This window comes from Ammospiza nelsoni, chromosome 6 (assembly GCF_027579445.1).
Source record: "Ammospiza nelsoni isolate bAmmNel1 chromosome 6, bAmmNel1.pri, whole genome shotgun sequence".
In the NCBI taxonomy this organism is placed as follows: domain Eukaryota; kingdom Metazoa; phylum Chordata; class Aves; order Passeriformes; family Passerellidae; genus Ammospiza; species Ammospiza nelsoni.
In genome coordinates this window covers 46008222-46027483 of record NC_080638.1, presented here as the reverse complement: position 1 = coordinate 46027483, position 19262 = coordinate 46008222, and the positions used below count along the sequence as shown (strand labels likewise).

Below are 19262 nucleotides of genomic sequence, written 5' to 3'. Positions count from 1 at the left end.
AAACACCAAATTGATAGAGGACCTCTGTCATTATTCTCCCTACTCCTGCAATAGAGAGCTCCTGCAGCAGGAGAAATTACCTAATTCATTAAAACTGTTAAGTTTGAAATTTACTACAAATTGCAAAAGTCCACTGTTGCATTGATAAAGCCATTATGTCTGTAGTCCTCTAGCAGAAGGAGATGATAGTTAGGCTGGTAAATTTTTAAGAGCCATATTACATGCCCAAAATGGTCATATGCCTGTGAAAATCAATCTACAGTAGTTATAGCAATGGTGGAATGCATGAAAATGAAAATGTCATGGAAAACATGTCAGTCACAATGGGCAGAGCAATTGCTGAGACAGATATAAGGATCATAACTGCAATATAAAATAGATGCCTCTATAAATTACTCCACAGATGACTCTGAAACTCCAAACTGTGTGGCAAATAACTGGAGAAGTGCTGTAAACCTGACCTTAGGCGATTGCATGCCCAAGCATTTCCAGTTAAATCAAGAAAAAAATATTTACTTTGTGTGAGAGATTTGCAGAGCAGGGTCTTCTATTGACTCTGAGGAAGCCAGGGCACAAACAGCAGTGTCAGCTACCAGACTGCAATCCTTCCCCCTTATTATTTAAGAAGGAAGGCTGGCCTACAGTCATAGCTCTAACAAGGAGCTCAACAGAGTTTTCGGTTTTATGTTGTAGATAATTCAGCTATAAACTGGTCAAGCCCTGATTCATGCAAGTGCTACTACACATCTAATATCAAGCCACTTGTGCATCAGAATTCATTGATCAAATGCTGTTCTTTAATCTTCCTCCTATCTTATGTTTACATTCTCTCTTTTTATGTCAGGAAAAATAGTGTAGAGTTTGTTTCTGATAACGTGCTTTTTATGAGGACTTGCACAGTGGGATTGAGGCTCACGTCTGCTTTGTAAGAACAGAGGAAGAAGAGCATGTGGAGGTCAAAAAGCAGTTTGTCTTCCTTACCTAACAAATCTTTTCACTTCTGACAGGGACTGGAAAACAAGGATTTGTTAATAGTGGTGGGTTTATCTGAGTCCCCCTTTCATTTCATATACATCACCAAAGACTATGCCTGGATTTCAAACAGTAATAAAAAGATTTTGTATTCAGCAAGAGAAACGCTGTGTCATTTACTCCTCTTGTAAGCTTTTAAATATTGCACTTTTTTGTTATTTCTTTTAGTCTATTAGGAAAGATGAATCAGAAACTATAACACTGTTTCTGTTGTCAGGAATGAAATGTTGACTAATTTCTTACCCTAGTAAGGGTATTGTAATTTCCACTTGTGCTTCATTTGTCTGAATTGTCCAATAAAGTATTTGCTAATCTGACAAAATTTGAGTTTTCTCCAATTTCCTAAAATCAATTACTTAAAAGCATGTTTGGTTAAATTTTAGTGCTCATGAAAAGGAAAGGCAGATAGCACCAAGTGAATCATCACACACAAGTTCCTGGCACAGTTCTGCCAAAGCAGTTCAGCCCCACACCTGTCCTGGAACTATTCACAGAGCTAATCTATGCAGCAGTTATTCCCGTGTGGGCAACTATCCATGAGAGGCTTGACTGAGACCAGCCAAATTCATCTGCCTTGTGTTTTATTGCTCACAGGAAGCTTGATCTGAAAGAATGAAGGGCTAACATGTTAACTCATACGGTGCCATTTTTCCACTGAGCTTTTTTTTTCTGTTTTGCAGTTACAGTAACAGCATTCTAGTCAGATTCTTTGTTGGACTTTTTGCAAGATAATAAGAAAGCAAATAACTAGAATTACATGTTTTTCCAAATATTATTCCTACCACAACACTCATGGAGAAGGCTGACACAGTAAAAAAAATTGCATACCCTCCCTAACAAAGCAAGAAGCAAGGACATATATCTTTAGTACAGCCTTCACCACGAATTATCTCCTTCCTTCAGGTTAAGGGCTCAGACTTGGTGCTGATGCTGATTGTGGGCATTTGGTGTGCCTGGGGGAAGAAAAATGCCAACCCTGCCATATGTACATGCACAGGGAGTTTCTGCAGCCATTGCTGTTTAGTCTGTACCCTCCTTGTCCCCTGACAAGGGGACAGGGCTGAATTCTGCCCTGAGTTCAGCTGCAAGAGGCAAAAGCATACATAGCACAGAGTTTGATCAATGTTTGACCTAGACAGTGATTTAATCAACAGGACAGCATGAATGCACTGATGATGCAGAGAAAACATCACAGTTCTGAATTTTACAGTGCACAGTGAACATTTCTTTCATCGGGTTTCTTAGAAACAACAGTAATAAAGACCCACTTTGGTGTCATTTGCTCCCTTGGCACATTGCTCCCCTAATTCAGTCTTTTTTTTTGTAACATAAGGGATCCCTAAACTCTTTCAGATGGGATGTCTAACAAAAAAAAAAACTACTAGGATGTATAATATATACTTTAAATAACACATAATAGTAATTATTCCCCTTTGATTTATTCACATAAAGAAATTTTGTGTGAATGAACCCATTCTTGAGAGGAAAATTTAAGACTAGTTTATCACTAATTGCTTTATCCATCCCATCTTTACTCTGTGTCTGTTTTTTCTTATGGTTAAAATGCAACATTTCTAAAGAGAACACAGAATAATATTAATAGGGAATAGGTTAAAGAGCAACAGACTCACAAAACCAGCAAGGGCTCTGTTCTAGAGGTAACACACTCTGAGAGAACATTATCTGTCTGACAATTCAAATGTGCTATGTCCACAACAGAAAGAATTAGGGAAACCCAACAGATCTTTTTGTCCCATCTTAGCTCATCCTAGAAGGTGCACTGTCCTACTTCTCCCTCTCATGGCAGTCCTTTTCTTCTCAGACAAGTAACAGCTTATGTGGTTAAAACTGTGATAATTAGGACATTCTGATTTTCTGTTGCATACAAACTTGTTTATCTCTGGACTTCATTAGGTCCAGACAATTTTGATTACTCACTTCCATCCTGTTTTTCAGTTATTTTCTAGTTACTTTCCCTTTTCAGCTTTTATCTTCCCTTTGGCACAATACTTCAATACTTGACCTTCAAAAATGATATGAGAAGTATTTAAATGAAAAGAAAAGCTTCTGTGAGCATTATTATTAGTTTTGATAGTATCTTTAGGCTACTTGTCCTCAATGCACCTAACATGACAGCCATAAGAGGATGAACTCCAGCTTAAAAGAAAGATCCTTCTTATCTGAAGAGCTAACTAAAAATTCTGATTCAGCCTATATTGCCACATGCATTTAAAAAACAGAGGCAGTGAAAGAGACAAATAGGAGAGTAGTATGCTGCTACCAGAATACAAACATATGTCAATAAAAGTGCCCCAGACCGTGGAAAGACAAATTTCATAGCAAGGCTCCAGGCCTTTTTTACTTCCTATTGTATTAAAGAGGAGATAATCTTTTAGCATGGCAGTGAAAGAGTTAAAAAGAATGTCTTTCGACAAGCATTGGCTATCAATCAACACAAGACAATATACAGCACTATATTTAAACACCCCTTCCCAAGACTGCCAAGCATTTTTTCACAAGGCTTAGGCAGCCTGTGAACTGACACTGATGTTATCTGAAATTTAAAAGTGTTTATTCTCCTAGAGCTCAAAAAGGATCATCTTTCTGCAGCTGGTTGGCTATACCAGAGGATGCCTTCCCTGGGTCAGCACATGCATAACCAGACAATCATTCGGCAGCTTGTAAAATATGATTGCATATGAGATATTGATGGCCTAAGGGAAGTTCTGAATACCAGAGGTTCATAATTAGAATATCTATGCATTTCATTCAATAGAGTTTCCATCAATGTCACAGAGATGAGTGGTTATGAATTTCAGAGTCGTCTCTGCTCGTATGGACTGATTTATGTACTTTCAGTTTTGGACAAATGAAGGGTGAAGAGTTAAAACTCTTCTACCTAGAGACCTCCTTATCCTTTCAAGGGCTCTAAAATTTATAATTGCCTCTCCTGGTGTCAGGATCAAGCTCCACAGTTGGTAACTCATGACCTATTTATGATCATGCCATCCATCCACTTTCAGTCATTCTGTCCTCTTATCTGTAAATTCACAGTCACACCATGTAGGATGTGTGGATCTGCTGATAAGACATTTTTGCAGGAAAGAGAATCTGGGCAGATCAACAGTTCTGTTGCCAGAGCTGCTGGCAGCAACTCTAACATCTCATTTATTCCAGATTTATAAAGATCCACTGTGCTGATCTGAGAATAGAGCTGAGTGTTTGAATTCTGTGATAATAGACAAACCTGTATGTGGTAAGAAATATAAAGTTAAATAGATACTGATAAGATTATCCAGTGTGGAACAGAAAACAACCATCTTGTTAGTATTGAGATTTTCACAGCTCTGAATTGTGGGCTTGGGTGTCCTTTGGTTTTGCTTTTGGGTTTGTTTTAGTGGGTTTTGGTTGTTTATTTGGTCTTTACTTAGTTTTCAATGACAGCATTTTACTGGAATTATACATAACTAAAAAGTAAGGTTCTAGGTTATTACACAAGAAGGGATACAGAACCCCATATCCAGAATTTAAAATTGAACCAAATTTCAACATTTTTCTTAAGACTGTATATCAAATGGAGTAGTACTTGTGAAAACTGTTCTGTATTAACTGTAGAGGTAAAGCACTACAGTAGAAAACGAATCAAACTAGAAAAACTCATGTAAGTTTCCATTTCAAAATTCTTCAGAATCACTCTTTGCCCCACCACCTAGTTAAACAACAAAAATGGAAGATGCTAACTAAGCTCTAGAAGGAAATATATTTTGCTAAATGATCTGTTGTTACTCTAATTATCTTGAAAATCTTTTTTGCTGTTTTTCTTTTCTATATTTTGTGTGTGTGCCTCCCCACATGCATGTATTTACATTTTATCATTTTAGATACATATTATCACATGAAGAAAAAATTTAGAAAGGTGATTTTATGGGGCTCAACATGGCTAAAAGAACTAGGGTAACATTACTGTCAGATGCTTTGCTACAGATGCTTAGGCATCTCTGGGCAATTATAAGGGACTTGACTCTGTCTGTGGCATTCAAAGTGCACATTCTTAAAGGAATGAGAGGTGTCCATTGTGCTTCTTTCTTTCCTAAGTATTTTCAAAGCTATAGTGGTAGGCACTTCTCTCCGTGAGTAAAGATGGTAATTCTGCTGCACCACTGATAAATAATAAGATTTTGAAATTAGTTTTGTTGAACAGTGAAAGTAATTTCTCAAATAAAAAAAAAAAGACTTCCACTGGCAAAATGCATTTTACAATTTACTGTTGAACTGTTCAAGAAGCAGCTCTTCAGTGAGCAGCATGGCACAGGGCCAGAATGAGCTATTTCAAAATCACTGTTAGGCATATACCGATTTGATACACAGGATTCAGCAATACAGATGAGAATGACTGTCTGTATGTGATCATGTTCTGCTAAATTTTAACAGTCCTTCACTGTATACTCATCTTCAACGTGAGGAAATTTGTTCTTAGGCAACTAAATCTGTTTTAAAGGAGGAGAAATTTATCAGGCCGCATAACAACACATTTTATTTGCTTAGTTTACTTATTTTGATTTGGAAATAATTTTTCAATGGACAGGTCAAAGCACAAAATGATGAAGTATGGAAAAAGTTTAAATTAAATTCTGCCTCCACTTTCTCTTCTCCAGTTAATGATGTGGGGGCTTACAGTAATGGATCTGTACAACATGATGCAATATGCATATAGAACAGTAACATATTTAATTGGAGTCCTACAATCATCAGATCTAAGGTAACACCAATTCAGGCATCAAAATTATTTGGGGTTTGTTTTTTTGTTGTTTTGTTTGGTTGTTTTTTTTTTTTACATAACAAATGATGGAACTTAAGAGCAAGTTATCAACCGATATGGCTCAAGAAATAATGTGTAGTCTTGGAGCATTTGTGACTAACTCCAAAGCTAAGTGGTTAAAGATAAGAATAAGGTTAAACTTGGATGAGCCAATGAGATGGCCTGTGAAACCAGCCTAACAAGACTCTTAAATAGGGTACATTTAGTTGGATGCAAATCTCTCAGTGACACAAGAAGCACCACCTAGGAAAAACTTCCAAGATCACAAAAGAAATTATAAGGTATGGCTAACACATACTCCTTCATTTAGAGACACCTGACATGGTTTCAGTTAGCATTTAGGGCATGAAACAGGCTCACTAAAACTCCCTCACCCACCAAAACCATAATTCATTAAATGATATGCACACACAATGTCTTGTCTGCAGATAGTTTCTACAGAAGTATACCTATGTATGCTGTGCCTGTGACAAACACAAATACTGCTTCAATTCTAATGAAGACACAATTCTAGTAACTTAAATTAATTTTACCTACATAGTTTCTTTCCTTTACATATGTGAAGAAACTGCTACTGAGAGCATACATACATTAGTATAATCAGAGACATGCTGCTGGGGTTGTATCATCTTCAATTACAGCTAAATGACATCACTTTGGGGTATTGAAATCATTACTCACATGAGTATTACCTAATAATGAGAAGAGTGTCTATGAAATTAACTTGCCAGTGAAGGAGAGAAGGATTGAGTCTGGAATCCAGTCCAATAATTCAAAATGCAGTTCCTCAGCTGTGAAGTTGTATTTCACAAGCACAGGTGAGTTTGGGACAGGCTCCTTCTGTTGATCTTGGGAGCAATACCCCTTGGGAACACCTCAGCTTTTTTACCCACTATAGAAGTTTCCAACACACTGCAGGAAAAGTATACTTTTTTCCTTATTGTTTAATTGGATTTGCAGTTCACCTAAAAATTAATTTTAATTAATATTAATTATATATGCTTTGAATGGTCTGAGGGAGACCTCTATGACTAGACAGTCACAGTCACCTATATATGTAACCCATACAAAAACTGTATATATATGGATGCACATATATATAACCTACATTTCTTTTTCAAAACTGCATATTAATTTTCATGTTCTGTCAGTATGATATTGATATAAAATATTTTTTTGGCAGTAGTTTCCAGTGACATTGGAAAGGTCATCCTTTTCTCTGCAGGAAAAACACACAGGACATCTTAAGAGAAAGAAATATTTGTACTCTGAACCTACAGGTCTGCAGCTGACGACCCCATGACTCCAGCTTGACTATGTTTTGATCCTCTGCAACCTGTGTGAAGATTGAAGACTGTACATGAGCATCTCCAAACCCCCCCAGCATTCCTAGGACATGCTGCTGGAGCACTTTCCCACACAGATAACCCTTTCAAAGAGGATGTCTCTTGGCTAGATCTTATGGAGCAGCTTGGCCAGGGATGAGCTGCTAGTGCAGCTGTGTGGTGCAGCACTGGAAGCTCTGTCAGAAAAAGCTCTGCTCCTTAGTTTAATTTGACCTGTGGGTTTTGTGAAGGAATGCCAAAATCTGCCAGTGAGAACTGGGAGTAACACTGCAGCACACTGATTTCTGGCTTTGGGAGGCGCTGGTGAAGCTTTTCATTCAGAGCTCTCACCTTCTCTCCTCTCAAGAGGCCGTGGAGTACTTCCACAGAGTTTACCGCATTTACTATGAGGGAAATGTGTAGCATCAGCCTGCCCTGGCTTTCCTGAACCCAGATGTACATGACAATGAATGTCTAATAAATCAGACATGGAATTTCAAAATCTTTTGCTCGTAATGCTCCCACAAGATCTCAGTCATTTAAAAAATCTTGAAAATTTTTTATGAAGAGAATATTTGGAATTGCTTTAGATTAATTCAGGCATCGAGAAGGAACTAGCTTGATATCTATATGATATTTTTTAAGATAATTAGATTACCAATGACAACCTGGACACAATAAAGAACTTTGGCCAAAGAGCAGAACTTCTGTCACTTCGCCCAAACATTTTCACTGTGATGTTTTCAAAACTAAATGATGCTAAAAGAAAGTAAGTACTGGGTAGTAAGTACTGGATTCTGTGGCTCAAGGTATGTCTCTGCTTGGGTCAGGATTTGCAGAAACACAGTGCAGACCATCACAGTAATCTACTGACCTGTTGGAAGCAAGTCACCTCTCACCTGGGGCCAAAGCAAAGCCATCACTTTGCAGGACCAAATCTGGCAAAGATCTGATGTATATCAAAAGAGAGGTTTTTTTTTCTGAAAGGACTTAAACAGTTTCAAAGACAGTACCTTTGAATGATAAAGAATTTTCTGTGTCATATGCCTTTTTAAATACATCCTTGCACTACACTAGGCTAGGAAAGATTTATGAATAAAACCTCAAACCAAATAAAGCAGTCATAGCTTCAAGTAAAATATACAGAAGACTGTTTCTAGGTAGAGTTGAAACACAAGACTTCTTTTAAAAAGGGAAACTTTACAGACCTTGTTCTGCATCATTAAGTTTTCAGGAATGCTGAATAGAGCATGATGGATTTAAGTTGCTGCTAGTATTTAATTTTGATACAGTTCAAGGGGCCACATCAGAAAAAGGAATCAAAGACAGAAAAAAACCAAACAAACAACCTGTTAATAGGGAAAACCATCAGAAAAAAAAAGAAAAGCTATAAGAAGGTCCCAACACCTTTCACCAGTGCCTGAAAATATCAGATTAAATTTTAGTATTCCTGAGGCATATTATTTGATGTGATTAGAATATAATTTGTTAAACAGAGCAGAGCTTTTATTTCAAACACTTCTTTCCTGAGTATCATAGATGGATTAAGGTTTCGGTGTGTTTAAAATAAATGAATAAAACATGCCATCATTTTAATGATGATCTTTTTGTGGTTGTTTTTCTTTAAAATAAGCCAACTACTTGATATGTGTGGGTTACACATAGCTGTAGGGAAACTGAGGCTCATATCATCAGTGCATGTCCAATTAGTCTTCTTTTAAAAAAATAACAGCTGTACATTATTATTTTCTATTTTTTAATAAGAAAAAAAAATAAAAATATTTGTTTAAAAATGGAAAGAAAATAATAGAAAAGAAAAAACAGTTTTTACACCTCTGGGGCAAGCTCCAACTCTTTTGGTTTCTTGAGGAAATAAATAAAAAGCTTTGCAGAAAGACTTCTAAAAAAATTGCCCAAGGGGGAGGGAAGGAAACACCTTAAAACATCACATTACCAAGCGCTGAGGTAATCAACTACAATCTGAGAAATGTCAAACAGTGGTATTCACCTACTCAAAGATTTTGCTGGTCAAGTTCTTAACTGCCATTTGCAATCACTAACTAAAATATGGAATATAGTTGTGGATATAAACAAGAGGCAAATTAGTATCAGGAAGCTGGGTTTAATAATCCCCTAAAAAAGTCCATCTGTTTTATAAAGACCCCTTTTTGCTTGATCTCTGACATGTATTCCTAATATAGACAGTACTGGATTTTTTTTCCTTACATTTTGTAAACACCCTACCATAAATTCTACTCATAGTATATCTGATCTGAGTGTTTCTCTCAAGTTTCAATTATGTAAGCACTGAGGGGCAATGAAATTTCACACAGGTTCAGCCTGCTTTAGAGTAAGTATTATAACATCAGACAAATATAAATGCAATTCCTTTAGTACTAATGTTCAACAGCACTGGTTACTTCTTGTTTTTCTGATTTTTGCAAATATTTATCATATTATCACTGGAATAACTGAAATTGATTGAAAGCACTTTCATGTTTGGAACTGGAGTTTGTTTTTGTTTTCCTGCTTAAAACAATTGAAAAATCACATTGTCTGCAATGAATATAAGATTGATAACCTAAAAAACTAGATGACTTGCAGGTATAAAAGACTAAAACAATTCATAGTCTGTGCTTCCTATCCACTATGGAGAAGGGAAAAATACACCATTGACTACACCCCTCTCACAGATAGAGGTCAGTAATGGACTGGATTTGAATCTGCCTAGTGAAAGCCTGAAAGTTACATGAAAGTATCCTAGACAAAAATGAACTCATTTTGAGATTAAAGAGGTAACAGAAATGAGTGAGAAATAAAGCTCTCACTTTCCTGAAAACAGTATTATCTTAAGTGTGCCTTCTCTCTAGTCCTTTAAATAGAAAGTTCAGTACAGGAAAAGCCTGATAGTCATACTTGATTTAACTGCTTTTTGTTTTCTTCACTTGGTAAAACTCTGTCTCTCCTCCTCTGCTGCAGAAGGGTAGGGAAGTCAGCCCTAATGACATCCCACGTTTTAGATACTGCTATTTTGAGCAGCTGAATGCGAGCACATTCTTGGTTCTTGAAGGAAAGCACAGCCTATGTAATGCAGATTCCAACTGGGGGGGTGTAGGGTTGCGCAAAGGAGATATGTCTACATCCTAAATCAAGCTATCCAGCAGGCCAGGATATAAATGTAACTTGTAACAGTGGCTCAAATTAGATCCAGACTTCCCCAAGCCAAACACAGATAACATCACCTTATACAAAATATAGGGTGTACGTGTGCGTGAGGAGCAGCTCTTAAGAAGGCTGGGTGCATTCCAGCTCCACTTCTTGCTGAAGCCTTGGACTTTGGAGAACACTGATGACTGTTCTAGTCACAGGTAGTTTTATAGACGCTGTATTTGCACAGTGCTCTGACTTGTTTCACCTACAGTACTCCAGGCCTGAACTCTCTTAACTGCCTTGCTACCATATCAGCACACAGAACAACCATTGAAACAGCCTCTTGAAATCTCTCCTCACATAATTTTCAGAAACAAGATCAACACTCACATTCTGACATCACTTTTGTCACACAGAAATAATGACTTTAAACACACCTCTGTTATGTCTCTTTTTATTGTGCAATGTTTAGATCTTTTTCATTATGCAAAGTTTATATCTCTGTGATAACATTGCATATATTGACTCTCAAAGGAGAAAGGGAAGAAAGGTGAATAGAGATATAGGTACAGTACCTTTTAAGAGTTTTGAAAAAACTGCCAGGATGAACTTTTCTCCTTCCAAAAATACATATATCAAAAATAATTCATTAGCTTTGTCTCAAACTACAAATATGTAAAGGTCTTTCTTTGGAGAAAGACCATGTCAGTGAATGCATCAAGGAATTTAGTCCATGGAAATTTGTGGGGGGGTTTGTATGGTTAGTTGGGTTTATTAAATCCAAGAACTGATCAATCTCAACCTCTAAACTGGTTCAATTTCCCTGCAAGCACTGTAAAGTTAGTTACAGTAAATAAACCTCTCTTTAACACACACGCTCACTTTCAGAGAGAGAGGTGGGGGGAGAGGGAGAGGGAAGGAATGAGGGAGGGAGAGGGAGGTAGAGAGGGAGAGGTCTGACTTGCTTTTATTATCTTTTCCTGCTCCTCGTGTAAGGAACCTCTCCCTTTCTATTTGGCTGAGCGCTGCATTGCAAAAGGCAGTATCTGAAGAAATACAATCAGTACCTTCCACACACAGTGCAGGAATTTACACGGATTTGTGCCTTGGATTTATTAGCTTATTGTAAGCCCTAAAACAGATTTCCTCCATTAAAATTAATTAAAAGCTCCTGTTGACTGCTTCCCACTCTGAAAAGAAGGTGGCGAATCTTATTCTCCTAACTTTAATGATTGTTTATTTATCTTTTATGGGGTTTTATATCATATTCAAGAGAGGTCTTTTCAGCTGCTTGACTTCCTTTTGCCATCTGCTATTTTTTGTTCACGCACCATCCCCACGCACCCAGCACCCCCGTAGCATTTATTCTTATTTTGTCAGATGCCCGTCAAACTCGTAGGGTCTCTGAGCGGATCCTTTGTATTCCGAATCTCGATCCGACTGCCCTTAGCTCTCCCCCACCCACTCACCGCCAGCCCCGCTCCGGAGGCTGCTGATGGGGATCGGATGGATCCTCCTGCCGGGCGCAGCTCCCGACTCTCCCGGCAGATTCCTGAGCGCTCCGCAGCGCCGAGCTGAGCCGACCAGCTCTCCCCAGCAAGGCTCACCTCTAAAGGTCCCGTTTCCCCGAGCCTCCTCCCGAACAGAGCCGCTGTTGGTGCTCAGAGGGCGCTCTGCCGGTGCCCCTGCTGCAGGGGGAGTGCTCGGCTCTCCCCTCCCCGCGGGGTGGGCGCCAGCTCGGCACCCTCCCTGCTCGGCGGGGACCGGGACCGGGTTGCAGCTGCCAGCCCCGAGCGCCGCTCCTGAGCCCCACGCTGGCAGAGCAGCCCGGGGACCCTGCTCGCACTTGCCGCCGGCCATTCATAAATCCTGCTAGTGCGGGCCCGGCGCCGCGGACACGGGGCTCTAACGCGGCCAAGGCGGAATTTCTGACACAGCCTGATCCCGGCTCCGCAACTTTGCCATCTGGGAGCAGGCAAAGGGCACCTTTGCGGCTTTAGATCGCCCGGGGCTAGAATTACCAGAAAGGAAAAGAGTAAGAAATGAAATCCCAACTGTACCTGGCGGTGTCTGGGAATCCCTCGCCGGCACCGATCGTAATCCCCCTCCGCGCCTCTGGCCCCCCACACCAAAACTTTGCTGCCGCCGCCGCCGCCGCTCCTCGGTGGTGGCCGCCGCCGCCCTCCGCCCGGCGCCGCTCCCGGCCGGCCCCGCGGGCCCGTTCCCCGCCGGCCGCCGCCGCTCCGAGCGACCCCCGCGCCTTCCTCCGCCCTGACGAGGCGGCGGCATCGTCCTACCCCCTGCTCCGCCACCGCCTCCTCCGGCGCGCAGCCCGCGGCTCTGGCATTCCCAACGCGCTTTCTCTCCTCGATTCGCTCTCTCTTTCCCCCGCCGTTCCTCCTCCTCCGGTAAAAAAATAAACGAGAGGGGACCGCGGCTACGCTTGGTCTCGGGGTTTCTTTCTTTCTGGATTTTTTGGTTGTTTGCCTTTTTTTTTTTTTTTTTGTCTCTTTCTGTCCTCTGGAAATGATGAAAAGATCACATGAGGAGTAGGCTCGGCGACCCAGGACCCTCGTAAGTCGGAGAAGGCATCGGACACATGTATGTGAGTATATTTGTGAGCGTGTGTCTGGCTCTCTCCAAGTCCTGCGCCTGCCTCCAGCCGGGATTGCAGGATGATCTTAGCAGTAGTGATGCCTCACATCTCACTATTCCCTGCTAATGTAAGTCGTGCCTTTTTTTCCTCCCTGCCTGACACCCCAGGGAGATGTTTACAGTAATGAATTCAGTTGATAGCCATCTCTCTCTCTCTCCTGGAGTCCCTCCCACATTTCTACTTTAAAGAATGCTTGGAAGGCAGGGCTGCAACCTAAAGCTTTCCAAGAGGCAAAGTCAGGCTAGATTTTCTCTTTTTCTTCTTTCCTTATTTCCCTCCCCGTCCCCCCCGTCCCCCCCCCCCCCCGGCTGCTTTTAACCCCTAGGTTGCTGAGGACGATTTATCCAGCTACATCTGCTTGGGCTCCCCCTCTCCCGCTTCCAGCAGCGGGAACCAAGCTGGGCTGAGCCTCGCCGGGGGATGTTGGGGCAGCGGAGACCCCGCTCCCCGCGCTGCCTCCCCGTCGGGGCCGCGCTGCGGAGCGGAAGGTGCGCGCAGCGCGTCCTTGGCGGCGGGACCGCCCCGCTCCGCCGCGCCGGGGACTCTCCGAGGGTATCGGAGCGTGTCGGAGGGGAAGCCGGGAAGTGAGCTGAGAAACTCCCCGAGCGGCGGTGCTGGGAGATGCCCTCGCTAGCAATAATTACAGCCGCGCTCTCCACCAACATGGCGATATTTCATGTGCAGCCGCCGACAAGCCCGCCTCCCCCACCTCCCTCTTTTCCTCTCCTTCCTCCCTTGTGAACTTTTAGATACACAGCACCAGTATTCAACAAATATAACACAGAATAAAAGAATCTCCAACCCTCAGGGAAGAGACGGACCTCGTCTAGTACTCTGTCTGATTTTCATCGTCAGCCATAAAGACTTAAAAACCTCTGGAGAAACCGCCTTTTGCCCTAAAGCGGTAACAACACCCACTCCCCTCCCTCCACCCCTCTATTTCTCCTGTACACATTCAGTGTGTGTACATATGAGTGTGTGTGTGTGTGTGTGTGTGTGCATGCCGGGCTGTCTGCGCTTGTTTCGGAGTAACCCTTCCCCCGCCGTCCAGCTCCCTGGTAGGCTACTGCCTTGTCCTGGAACGTCCACTTAAACACAAAGCTTTTTAATACCGAGAAGGACTTGAGCGATAGGATCCAGCCGTCAAGGTAGAACGTGGGGTGCGCGAAGAGAATTTGCCTCAAACTCCTACATTAGTAAAGAAAACGCACAGCACAGCTTTTGCTGCGAGTTACTTTAAGAAACGGGCTGAGGAGGGATGGAGGAGAGCGAGCTGATCAATGCCATGTGTCGAGGAAACAGAAAAGGGAACCGAAATGCCTCGGGGTTGGCTTCCCCTCACCCCTGGCTGCTCAGTGGTTCTATTTGCTCGGCCGTACCTCATAAGCTGAATCACTCGCTATTAGCTCCGCGCCTCCTTCGCCCTGCGCTTGGGGGGGCTAACCCACTCACGACTTCAAAGGCTCAATAGAGCCGTACCGAGGAGCCCGGCGAGGCGAGCGTCAGCCCAGCGCCGTGTGCTCGGCGCAGCTCCTGCCCCCCACTCGCCCTGCCCTCCACCTCCTGTCCCCCGAGGGGGCTTCGAGAGTCCCCGCGTACGGGCAGCGCGGAGCCGAGCCGAGCCGAGCCGTGCCGTGCCGAGCCGCCTGCTCGCTCGGAGAAGGACTTGCGCCCTCACCTACGCGGAGTGATGGGGGTGGGGAGCGAGCACGGACGGGGAGCGCAGGTAGCCAGCATTTCTCAGGGGACTCAGCAAGTGGAAGGGAGTTAAGGAGGAGACCCCGCTTCCCTCCCCGCTTTACGTCCCCAGGATGGAGGGGAGGCAGCCCGGGGCCCTCCGCGGGTCCCGGCCGGCCGGCAAGAAGAGGGTGTGACACCGGTGAGCCCCTCGGTCAGAGCCCGCATCCCCGCCCCGGAGCAGGGGCTGCTCTGTGGTCGGAACTGCTCGCAGCTGCCAGCTGGTCCCGAGGGATGAAAGGATCAGGAGTCCTGTAGAGTACAAAGGCTAATGTGCTAGGTTTTGTTTTTTTTGGTTTTTTTTTTTACTTTTTAAGATCTTCCTTTCTTTCTTTCTTAGCCCCTGTGCATACTTTTCAGAGTTCTTATTTGAGTATGATTTATATCACCTTCATGAACTGATTGACAGCCAGTGCATTTTCTGGCGGACAAACCTTTCTTTCTCATGTGTAATCCACCTGTCCCTCTGTTTTCCACGTCCCCGATACTAGCAACCTGTCGTCAGCACAGGAGGCAGAGCTGGCCATTGTCGATCACAAGTCTTTCTGCCCTCTGTGCCCCTAATGAGGGAGGAAAGTGGGGATGTTAAAAACTTCTGCAAGGCTGCAGGCAGTTGCCCTGCTCCCCAGTCTCAGAGGGATTAGACGGAATTATTCCTGTTCCTCTCCCCGTCCCTGGACCCTCAACCAGTTTATACTTCAAACCAGTGAATGATACTCAGGACACGTTTTGGTCAAATCAAGACTGTGTCAATCCAGAAAGTGACTTAATCAGGCGTTACCTGCTCCTGCGGAAGTGGGTTCCTCCTCGGTAGGTCACCCAAAGCCCACCGGGTCCGGCAGGTTGAAAGGGGAGAAGGTGGCAGCACGGCTGGGCTCCAGCATGGTACTGTGTTAAGGATCACCACCGAGGTCTCTGTTTTCCATAGCTGGTCACCAACACCCAAGGTTGCTCTCAAGGAAAGGAGGAAAGAAATCTTGCCAAACTGCTCTCCAGCCGGTCATTTGACCCCGACACCCACCGATGACACAGAGGAACACCCCGTCGAAGCGGCTAAACGCCTCGCAATTTCCTGTCTTCTCTTCCCGCAGGCGGCCCCGGCGCACCGCCGCCGAGCGATCTTATCGCCGTGCCGTCATTATTCACCGGTGACAAGCAGAGATGCAGCGCTCCTAAGTGAGGGTGACAGATTTCAAACGCGGGGCTGCGGCGTATCCAGCCTCAGACATATTCTTCCTCAAACTTTGCCTAGCAAGAAAGTCAGCGGCTTAACCCTTTGCAGCTCTTTCTCTCGCCCGGGGAGCGAGACCCCAGCACCGGGGAATGCTGGCTGGGGAGAAAGCAGGACAACGCGGCTACTTGGCTGGGCATTCTTTTTTACCTGCCATTTTACATTCTTGGTTATTTTCACTTGAAACAGATGAGAACCGCCAGCTCTGGGAAGCAGATGGAGGGCTTTTCTGTGATTAGGGGCTGGAAAAATCCTCTTGGCAAAGCAAATCGCTGGGGACTCACCTGCGGTCCCTCTCTGTCACCGCGTCTGCAAACTCATCTGCATGGCACGAGTTCCTCTTATATGCACATATACAGAGCTTCTGCACTGTCCCCAGCGTGGTGCGGTTAAAAGCACGATTCCAAAAGTGCCATTTCACTCAGATCTCCAGAATCAGCTCTTTTACAGGTTATTAACTACAACAGAGAAAGGAGCAAGTGAGAAAGAAACATATTTTCAGGAAAGAAAGAAAGAAAGAAAGAAAGAAAGAAAGAAAGAAAGGAAAAAAAGCCCTTTTCACACAGGCACTTTGTACTCAAAGGAAATATTTGCCACCACCAAACTCCAACATGTCAGAGCATGTTTCCTCCTAAGCATAAGAAACCTTAAAACTGAGAGAAAAGCATGTGCAATTCAAAGATGAAACGAAGTAATGAAGTGCTTGAAAGCTTTCCAAAGTGTGTACCACCAGCCCAGAGCCCGATGTCAAGACAACATCAAGACAACAGGGAAACAAGACTAACAAACTCTATTGGTTGTCTAGTATTCATTTATATATACTTAAAGTGAATTATGATATTTCTGTCACCCTTCTCTGCCCCCACCCCCCCGCTAAGAAAAAAAAAAAAAAAAAAGGAAAAAAAGGAGGGGGAAGCACACGACCTCTGACTGCAGCAGGTATTCCGGGAGGTCCTTCCAGAGCCCCTGTGGTCATGCTGTAGGAAGGATGGAGAGGCAGGTAGATGTGTGTGAATGGGAATTTCAGTGCTTTCTTCATTAGATGTGTAAGATAAGGCTGGACAAGGGAGGAGATGAATCCTACAGTAAGCAAAAGAACTGGGAAAAAAATATCCTCCTCCCATCCACACTTCCAATTTCCGATTTTAAGCACAGCAGGCAAATGAACCGCATTTGAAGAACAACCCCCAGCCACACTCAACCCCCCGTTCCCAAAACTGCCCCCCAAACCGACCCTTTGGACATCACAGATATCCCTGTCCGGTTTGTGACGGCAGTGCCGCGGGCGGGGCCGCCGGCAGCGCTGTCCGAGGGAGGTTCCGCAGGCCGGGCAGGGCAGGAGCGCTCCGCGGGCGCCGAGCGGGGCCGCCTGCACGTCCCGCGGCGCGGCCAAGGTGGCAGCAGAGCACAGCGCTAGCACGGACAAGTTCCCCGCTCGCTGCTTCCAGCGATTCCTTCCTCGCTCTGCTTAAAGTGCTGGGCGCCCCTTCCCCCTCTCCACGTAATCCCGGTAATAGTCTGAGTGCTTGGACTTTAAGCAATTTTTTGCCCTCACCGTCACCAGACTATAAATGTGTCAAGGATGCATTTATTTATTTATTTATTTGCTAGCAAACCGCTTTGCATGGTTGAAAAGCTGTAAACTAAAAGGAGATTATAGAAATATATTATCTTTAAATTATGTGTGATCATACAAGAGGGCTAGCCTGGAGTGATGGTCCACTGATCCATAATACAACCTCACTTATTTTATAGAATATGTAAGATGGGATAGCATTAAGAAATGTTATAAAAATGAAAGTGTATTTTTTAATATTTTTTTTCTTCCGGCTATATTGTTAGATTGATTTCTGCAGCTTGCAAGAAAGAGAGTAAAAGGAAATGGAAATAATTTTGTAACTGAGAGGTTGGTCTAAATTATACTGAATAATCTCAATTTTGTCTGTAATGTAAAATTTTACTTCAGGCATTAAATTCATGCAGCTGACAGAAGGAAAAAAATCACTAAATTTATTCTTCATCAAATTTTGGAAAATCAGCTTATTAAAAAAGGTTTTGAGGAAGGAAAGGGAAAGGAAAGGGAGTGGGAAAGGAAAGAGAAAGGAAAGGGATGGAAAAAGAAGGAAAGGGGCAGAAAAGAAGGGGAAGGGAACCAGGTAGACATAGTTATAGAATATTAATGTTAATTACCATAGTTTTCATGCTGATGACAGTTGCACAAATGTAGATCAATCCAACCAACATTTAGTTGAATTTGATAAAATTAAGGAAATTAAAGTGGTTAAATCATGATATAAGAATCTAGCAGTCATTAAACATTGTTATGGATCATTTCTTTGTGGTTTTGTTGTTTTTTTTTTTTTTTTCATGTATAGGCAATGCAAGGGAAAATAGAATAATGAGAAAAACTGAAATCAACCTATATGAACCTATATGAAAATAAGAATTAATTTATGATTGACCTAACCTACCATGGTGAGTGGAAGACATCAGTAAAGCCTTCTGAGTAACACACAAACAGCCAACATAAGTTTAACTTTCACATTTTCCAAGTGTAATCATTAAGGTCCTTTTCATTGTCATAGCCAGCTTTTAAAATAGAGGAATATCTTCCATCTCTGGTTCTTTCACTGCACCTTTATGTTTCTGGAAAAAATAATCCATACCCTTCTATCAGACAAACTCTTGCTTCACTATATAAAGCTGAAACACCTCAGTGAAAGTCACACAGCATTCATAAGTTGCCCCTTCTGCATTCAGTGCTCTTCTTTCATTCTAAGTGGAGAACCCTAGAAGGCAGACTATCAATCTACCGTAGAGAAAACATCCTTTTCTGGTCACAAGGCTATCCTCCCAGTCTCCCATGGTAGTTCAAGAGCTCACTTATTCTAATTTCCTACTGATAAAAAAAAAAAAAAATCAGATTTATTTGTACTTTCTTATCCACAGGTTTGGCAAGCTCAAATCATTCTTTCACTTTTGTCTCTGTCAAGTCAATTTCTGTGAATTTTGTATTTTCTAGAGGATGGTTATAATTATGACAGAGTGCCTCTTCATGATCAAAGAGGAATGTCCTAGAGTGACTTTATGATGCTTGTATCCCCATTTGTCTGTCCTGTTTATGCTGGATATTAAGTTCTGCACCTTTAAGACTGGTTCCAAGAGCAAAGAGGGGAGAAGAGTTTGTTTTCAGAAAGTGAACTTCCAGAATACTTTGCCTGTTTAATAAATTGTTTTTTTCCACTTTTCATCAAGAAAATATTTTCCTGAACTAGCAGGGGGGAAGGGTCACTTGAATCTGCCTTCTAGAAT

General features: G+C 42.7%; 1 protein-coding gene across 3 annotated transcripts in view; it reads right to left on the bottom strand.

Moving 5' to 3' along the window:
• Positions 1 to 17258, bottom strand: part of FLRT2 (fibronectin leucine rich transmembrane protein 2) — a 63784-nt gene extending 46526 nt beyond the window's left edge. Inside the window, exons 1-2 of one of the 3 annotated variants that reach the window (XM_059475367.1) lie at positions 17185 to 17258; positions 15501 to 16408 (exon numbers count right to left, since the gene is read on the bottom strand). The gene's annotated coding sequence lies outside the window, so the exon portion shown is untranslated. Of the gene's footprint in view, positions 1 to 12386; positions 12462 to 15500; positions 16409 to 16874; positions 17162 to 17184 lie in introns of those variants that run through there. The other 2 variants (XM_059475368.1, XM_059475366.1) reach the window with 2 other exon arrangements.
• Between the last annotated feature and the right edge of the window lie 2004 nt (positions 17259 to 19262).